At 35.2% G+C, this 8,388-nt stretch overlaps 1 non-coding gene across 1 annotated transcript; it reads right to left on the reverse strand.

Annotated features, from left to right (window-relative positions):
• Positions 1 to 5,582: 5,582 nt before the first annotated feature.
• LOC148548833 (small nucleolar RNA R71) lies at positions 5,583 to 5,690 on the reverse strand. The gene has a single exon (XR_015897339.1). It is a non-coding gene; the product is annotated as a small nucleolar RNA R71 (small nucleolar RNA).
• Between the last annotated feature and the right edge of the window lie 2,698 nt (positions 5,691 to 8,388).

Below are 8,388 nucleotides of genomic sequence, written 5' to 3' on the forward strand. Positions count from 1 at the left end.
TCCCGACTGTGGAGATACTGCTACCAGCCCACCCCTGTTCCTGACAGATGGCACCGAGGACGGTGCAAAGCCTTAAATGTGGGGAGGTCGATCAGTACCTGACTTCCGGAGGTAAATTCTCTTCCCTAGCACCAATAAATTAGGATATTTTAGTTAGATTTTCTTTCTTTTATAGAATAGGATAAATTGCATAGTAATAGGTTAGTTGCATGCATGCTCTACTTGATTGAAAAGACAATAAGTTTCTTCTAAGACTCTATCTTTGGAACAAAATTTCACTAATTTTAAAAATTTTTTTTTTGATAAATCTGCTTGAAGTTGTATTTGGAACATGATTTTTGAGCTAAAGAACACACAACCTGTGAAGATTTGAGCCTTTATGAATGGTTACCTTATTTAACCATAATTATTTTATTCTTGTGTGTTTACTTCTCTATGATTGTAATCTATATTTTGTTTAATCTTATATGTCCAATATTTATTATATTTGTATGCTTGCATATGATTGAGGCCATTATTTGTTTAAACTCACTTATGCAAATTAAGCCTACCCTTTTCAATTACCTTTGTTAACCACTTTGAGCCTTTAAATCCCGTTTGTTCTATATTTCACCACATTACTAGCCTTAAGCGGAAAAAATAATTGTATATCCCAAATTGAATCTTTGGTTAGCTTAAGATAGAATTGTGTGTGCTAGTTAAATATGGGAAATTGTGGGAACAAAAGTTATTAAGGGAATGTGTCATGATAATACAATGGGAATTTGGATACCTACTCATATGAAACTATAAGAATTAAAAATCTCTGTGCATTGATAAGCTATGTTTATTTTTATATCTATATTTAAAAAAAAATCAATAAATAAATAAGGGGACAAAATTACCCCAATGCTGAATTAAGAATTCAAAGATCAATGCACATATGATAAAATTAAAATAAAAAGTTGATACATGAGTATGGAATGTAAAAGGGAATTCTGGGTAGCTAGGTATGAATTCTAAGGTTACATTAAATATATATAGGTTGGGTTAAAGCTTGGGTTAATTAAAGATTCAATTTATAAGCTCACTTAACCATATATGTATCCCTACCCCTACCTTGGCCCCATTACAACCTTGAAAAGACCTCATGATATTTGCATTGGTATATTAACTGTTGTTGATTGGTTAGGAGAAAAACAAAAGTTAGAGAGCATGATTAGAGAAGGATAGAGTGATTACCCTATACACTAGAGAGATTAGAGCGTACATACATCATCAGTGAGGTTCAATGCTTGAATTTCCATATTCTTTGCTTTCATGAGCTATCTTCTTGCACTTTTATCTGTGTTACTGTATAGTGATAGAATTAGTGGAATTTGATTTGTAATTGTTTTGAAGAGCTTATTTACGTTTTATCAAGTGGGTAAGAATCATATAGTTGCATTCATATATATAGGATTGCGTTGCATTGCATGAGTTTCTACATGTTCATACTTATTTATTTTATCTCCTTCAATTAAGCATGAGGACATGCTAATGTTTAAGTGTGGGGAGGTTGATAAACCACTATTTTATGGTTTATATTGTGTTTAATTGTGTGATTTTATCATGATCTTTGCCCACTTATTCATTAAATAAGCATGCATTTATATTTCCTTCCTAAAGATGTTTTATGGTTGAAAACTTGCTTCCTAGAGACTTTTAATTATGTATTTTATTTCTCCTTTATTCCATTCGATGCCGTGATCTGTGTGTTAAGTGTTTCAGGCTTTATAGGGCATGAATGAGTTGGAGATTGGAAGCGAATCCTGCAAAAATAGAAGGAACACAAGAAATTGAGGAGATGACCAGCGAGAGGCGACGCGGCCGCATGGATGACGCGACCGCGCGGAAGAGAGCAAATTGCAGTGACGTGGTCGCATGGATGACGCGACCGCGCGGCATGGAACAGCATGAGTGATGCGGCCGCGTGGACGACGCGCCCGCGTGGTAAAGCAAAACGCGAATGACGCGTCTGCATGAGCGACGCGATCGCGTGACGTGCGCGATCTGCGTAATTTGCAGAATCGCTGGGGGCGATTGCGGGCCGTATTTTGACACAGTTTTCGACCTAGAAAGGAAGACTAGAGCCAGAGAACATGCAGAAACCATAGAGAACATTCATTCCACATAGTTTTTAGTTTTTAGATCTAGTTTTCATTCCTCTTCTAGGTTTTCTCTCTACACATTCATAGTTTAGGATTGGTTATTTTCATTGTTTTTGCATTGGGATATTGAGAAGAGCTATTGCCTCATCAAGACTTCGATATTCTAGTTCGTTCTCTTCATTTGTCTCTTACTCTTCCATATTACTGAATTTTACTTAATTTTACTATTGGATTATTTTTAGTTTTTATTAATACAAGAATTACTTTTATTTTTAATTAATCTTTTCCTTATTATTTATCATGTCTTTCTTTAATTCCTATTCTGATGTTATGAATTTTACATCTACAATGAGTGAGTAGTTCCCTAACTTGATGGGAGTTGATTGAAAGGAACCCTTGAATTGGAAGGTTCAAGAGAAAGATTGTAATTGGGTTATTGTTGGTTTGCTCTCTAGTTCCTGACACCAATCCTCCCAAGAGTGGATTGGGACTTGTGGATAGAACAGCATTCCAACTTGTTTGGCCTTCTTCTACTTAGTAAGGGATAACTAAACGAAATAACTCTCAATTGTCAATTAATCTTGAGAGTATTCCATCAAGAATAGGGCTTCCATGTAATCAACTCCCAGTCAAGGCTTTCATTTAAATCTATATAAATTCTCTAATTTAATTTTCTGCCATTCAACCAAAACCTTTTTGAAAACATTTTGATTAATAAAATAGCACCCTTTCCTGCAACTCGTTGGGAGACGACCTGGTATTCATACTCCCAGTATTTTAATTTTAAATTTCTGTGACACCTTTCTAAATTGATAGTCAGATTTCTGGCGAGTTAAGAACTATACTTGCAACGTATATAAATTAACAATTTTAATTCGCCAATTTCTGCCCGCATCAACGGGATGTAGCCATTGACAACAGTGATGCCCAACATAAAGCTTGCCATAGAAAAGGGTATGAATGATTGGATTAAGACAGCAGGAAAGTAGAGATTCAGAAGGATCAAAAGCATCTCCGCTTATCTGAAATTCTCACCAATGAATTACATAAGTATTTCTATCCTATTTTATATTTTAATTATATTTTTATTATTAAAACTCTATATCCATTTGAATCCGCCTGACTGAGATTTACAAGGTGACCATAGCTTGCTTCAAGCCGACAATCTCCGTGGGATTGACTCTTACTCACGTAAGGTTTATTACTTGGACGACCCAGTGCACTTGCTGGTTAGTTGTGCGAAGTTGTGATAAAGGACTAAGATTATGAACGTGCGTATTAAGTCTTTAACGCCGTTACCAAGGAATGAACGATCACGATTTTGCACACCAAGTTTTTGGCGCCGTTGCCGGGGATTGTTCGAGTTTGGACAACTGACGGTTCATCTTGTTGTTCAGATTAGGTAATTTTATTTTATTTTTAAGCTTTTTTATTTCTTATTTTCGAAAAAAATACAAAAAAAAATTTCTTCTTTTTCCTTTTTCCCAAAACAATTTTAAAAAAAAAACCAAAAAAATTAATAAAATCATAAAAACCAAAAAAAATTTGATGTTTCTTGTTTGAGTCTTGTGTCAATTTTTAAGTTTGGTGTCAATTGCATATTTTTAATTTTTCTTAAAATTTTCAAAAACTCATGCATGATGACGATGTTCTTCATAATCTTCAAGTTGTTCTTGATGATTTTCCTTGTTTGATCTTCATATTTTCTTGTTTTGTGTCTTTTCTTGTTTTTCATATGCATTCTTGAATTATTAGTGTCTAGAGAATAAAATTTTTTAAGTTTGGTGTCTTGCATGTTTTTCTTTTCTTCAAAATATTTTCGAAAACATGTTCTTGATGTTCATCTTGACATTCAAGGTGTTCTTGGTGTTCATCTTGACATTCAAAGTGTTCTTGCATGCATTGTGTGTTTTGATTTATAATTTTCATGTTTTGAGTCTTTTTGTTGTTTTTCTCTTTCTTCATTAGAAATTCAAAAATAAAAAAAATATCTTTCCCTTATTCACTCATAAATTTTCGAAAATTTGAGTTGACTTTTTCAAAACTTTTTAAAATTTAGTTGTTTCTTATGAGTCAAATCAAATTTTCAATTTAAAAATTCTATCTTTTTCAAATCTTTTTCAAAAATCAAATATTTTTCATTTTTTCTTTTATATTTTCGAAATTTTCAAATTGATTTTCAAAATCTTTTTCTTATTCTTACTTCATATTTTCGAATTAATTGCTAACAATTAATGTGATTGATTCAAAATTTTTAAAGTTTGTTACTTGCCTATTAAGAAAGGTTCAATCTTTAAATTTTAAAATCATATCTTTTTGTTTCTTGTTATTCAAGTAATCAACTTTAATTTTCAAAATCAAATCTTTTTAAATTTCTTTTTCAAATCTCTTTCAAAATAAATTTCAATCACACCTTTTTCAAATTCAATTTCAAAATCTTTTCTAACTTCTTACCTTTCCAAAATTGATTTTTAAATCTTTTTCAATTAATCTTATCTTTTTGTTTGATTCTTATCTTTTTCAAAACTACCTAACTAATTTTCTCTCTCTATTTTTCAAAAACCACTAACCTCTTTTTCAAAATTCCTTTTTAATTAACTAATTGTTTTAAATTTTAATTTAATTTAATTTAATTTTTCTTTTTTTTTAATTTTCAAATTCTAACCTTAATTTTAAATTAAAAACAAAATATTTTTATTTTATTTTATTTAATTTTTGAATTCTTCCCTCTTTCATCTCCTTCTAATTATTTATTTATCTACTAACACTTCTCTTCTTCTTAAAAAAAAAAATTCGAACCCTCTCCCTCTCTGTGTTCGAATTTCTCTTCTTCTATTCTTTTCTTCTTCTACTCACATAAAGAAATCTCTATACTGTGACATAGAGGATTCCATATTTTCTTTTGTGTTCTCTTCTTTTTCATATGAGTAGGAACAAGGATAAGAACATTCTTGTTGAAGCTAATCCTGAACCTGAAAGGACTTTGAAGAGGAAGCTAGGGGAAGCTAAAGCACAACTCTCTGGAGAAAATCTGACAGAAATTTTCGAAAAAGAAGGAGATATGGCCGAAAATAATAACAATGCAAGGAAGATGCTTGGTGACTTTACTGCACCAAATTCCAATTTACATGGAAGAAGCATCTCAATCCCTGCCATTGGAGCAAACAATTTTGAGCTAAAGCATCAATTAGTTTCTCAGATGCAACAGAATTGCAAGTTTCATGGACTTCCATCAGAAGATCCTTTCAGTTCTTAAATGAATTCTTACAGATCTGTGATACTGTTAAGACCAATGGGGTTGATCCCGAGGTCTACAGGCTTATGCTTTTCCCATTTGCTGTAAGAGACAGAGCTAGAATATGGTTGGACTCTCAACCTAAATATAGCCTGAACTCTTGGGATAAGCTGGTCACGGCTTTCTTAGCCAAGTTCTTTCCTCCTCAAAAGCTTAGCAAGCTTAGAGTGGATGTTCAAACCTTCAAACAGAAAGAAGGTGAATCCCTCTATGAAGCTTGGGAGAGATATAAGCAACTGACCAAAAAGTGTCCTTCTGACATGCTTTCAGAATGGACCATCCTGGATATATTCTATGATGGTCTGTCTGAATTATCAAAGATGTCATTGGACCATTCTGCAGGTGGATCCATTCACCTAAAGAAAATGCCTACAGAAGCTCAGGAACTCATTGACATGGTTGCAAATAACCAGTTCATGTACACTTCTGAAAGGAATCCTGTGAGTAATCGGACGCCTTAGAGGAAGGGAGTTCTTGAAATTGATACTCTGAATGCCATATTGGCTCAGAATAAAATATTAACTCAGCAAGTCAATATGATTTCTCAGAGTCTGAATGGATTGCAAGCTGCATCCAACAGTACTCTAGAGGCATCTTCTGAAGAAGAAGCTTATGATCCTGAGAACCCTGCAATAGCAGAGGTGAATTACATGGGAGAATCCTATGGAAATACCTATAATCCCTCATGGATAAATCATCCAAATTTCTCATGGAAGGATCAACAAAAGCCTCAACAGGGCTTTAATAATGGTGGAAGAAACATGTTTAGCAATAGCAAGCTTTTTCCATCATCCACTCAGCAACAGACAGAGAATTCTGAGCAGAATCCATCTAGCTTAGCAAATATAGTCTCTGATCTATCTAAGGCCACTTTAAGTTTCATGAATGAAACAAGGTCCTCCATTAGAAATTTGGAGGCACAAGTGGGCTAGCTAAGTAAAAGAGTCACTGAAACCCCTCCTAGTACTCTCCCAAGCAATACAGAAGAGAATCCAAAAAGAGAGTGCAAGGCCATTACCTTACTTGGTGTGGCCGAACCCAAAGAGGAGGAGGAGGACGTAAATTCTAGTGAGGAAGACCTCCTAGGACGTTCACTGACCAATAAGGAGTTCCCCTTTGTGGAACCAAAGGAATCTGAGGCTCATTTAGAGACCATAGAGATTCCATTAAACCTTCTTTTACCATTCATGAGCTCTGATGACTATTCATCTCCTGAAGAAGATGAAGACATTGCTGAAGAGCAAGTTGCTCAATATTTAGGAGCAATCGTGAAGCTGAATGCCAAATTATTTGGTAATGAGACTTGGGAGGATGAACCTCCATTGCTCATCAAGGAACTAAATGCTTGGTTCAGCAAACTCTACCTCAAAAGAAACAGAATCCTGGTAAATTCCTAATTCCCTGTAACATAGGCACGATGACCTTTGAGAAGGCTCTGTGTGACCTAGGATCAGGAATAAACTTAATGCCACTCTCTGTAATGGAGAAACTTGGGATCTTTGAGGTGCAAGCTGCCAGAATCTCTTTAGAGATGGCAGACAACTCAAGAAAACAGGCTTATGGACTAGTAGAGGACGTGCTAGTGAAGGTTGAAGGCCTTTACATCCCTGCTGATTTCATAATCCTAGACACTGGAAAGGATGAGGATGAATCCATCATCATTGGAAGACCCTTCCTAGCCACAACAAGAGCTGTGATTGATGTGGACAGAGGAGAATTGGTCCTTCAACTGAATGAGGACAACCTTGTGTTTAAAGCTCAAGGATCTCCTTTTGTAACCATGGAGAGTAAGCATGAAAAGCTTCTCTCACTGCAGAGTCAACCAAAGCCCCCACAGTCAAACTCTAAGTTTGGTGCTGTGAGGTTCCAACCTTGCTCTAATTCTATGTGAGGCTCCATGAGAGCTCACTGTCAAGCTATTGACATTAAAGAAGCGCTTGTTGGGAGGCAACCCAATGCTATTTATTTATATCTATTCTATTTTATTTTTATTTCGTATTTTATTAGCTAGAGGATGGCTGGAGTTTATTCAACGCTCAATTATTCCTACTAGCAACCAGTCTGAAGTTACTGTAGACCGGGCCATCATGATCCATAGTATCATGAATGGGGAGGAAGTGGAAGTTCATGAAATTATACCTCAAGAACTCTACAAGGTGGCTGACAAGTCCTCCACTTTGGCAAGGTTAGCCTTTCCTCACCTCATCTGCCATCTATGCAATTCGTCTGGGATTGACATAGAGGGAGACATCCTCATTGAAGAGGACAAATCCCTACTCTACTACCTTCCCGGAGTTCATTCTCCGGGGAATTCTTATTTTATGTTATGATTTCGTTGGCAATCATAAGAAGGAAATTCCCCTTTAAGATACCCATTTGTGCTACTATTTTACGATTAAGAAGCAATTGCCCCTTGTACATATTATACAATAAATTACTATACCTATTGTATTGTTTTTTTTTATTCTTACCAATTATTCCATTTATTCGATGGATCCACAAACCGCGAAACCCTCTTTTTTATCACTAAGAAAAGGATGGAGCAAACAGGAGATCATGGACCTCAACAAGAGCATGAGAAAATTCCTCACCATGAAATCCCTGAGAAGCCTCGAGGGATGCACTTCCCTCCACAAAACTATTGGGAACAAATTAACACTTCCCTAGGAGAATTAAGTTCCAACACGGGACAACTAAGGATGGAGCACCAAGAGCACTCCATCATTCTCCAAGAGATTAGAGAAGATCAAAGAGCTATGAGGGAGGAGCAACAAAGGCAAGGAAGAGACATAGAGGAGCTCAAGAGCACCATTGGTTCTTCAAGAAGAGGAAGACGCCACCCTCACTAAGGTGGACCCGTTCCTTAATCTCCTTGTTCTTATTTTTCTGTTTTTCATTTACTATGCTTTATGTTTTATTTATGTTTGTGTCTTTACTATATGATCATTAGTGTTTAAGTGTCTA

The sequence above is a fragment of the Arachis ipaensis genome, chromosome B8, assembly GCF_059453495.1.
Source record: "Arachis ipaensis isolate K30076 ecotype BB chromosome B8, ASM5945349v1, whole genome shotgun sequence".
In the NCBI taxonomy this organism is placed as follows: Eukaryota; Viridiplantae; Streptophyta; class Magnoliopsida; order Fabales; family Fabaceae; genus Arachis; species Arachis ipaensis.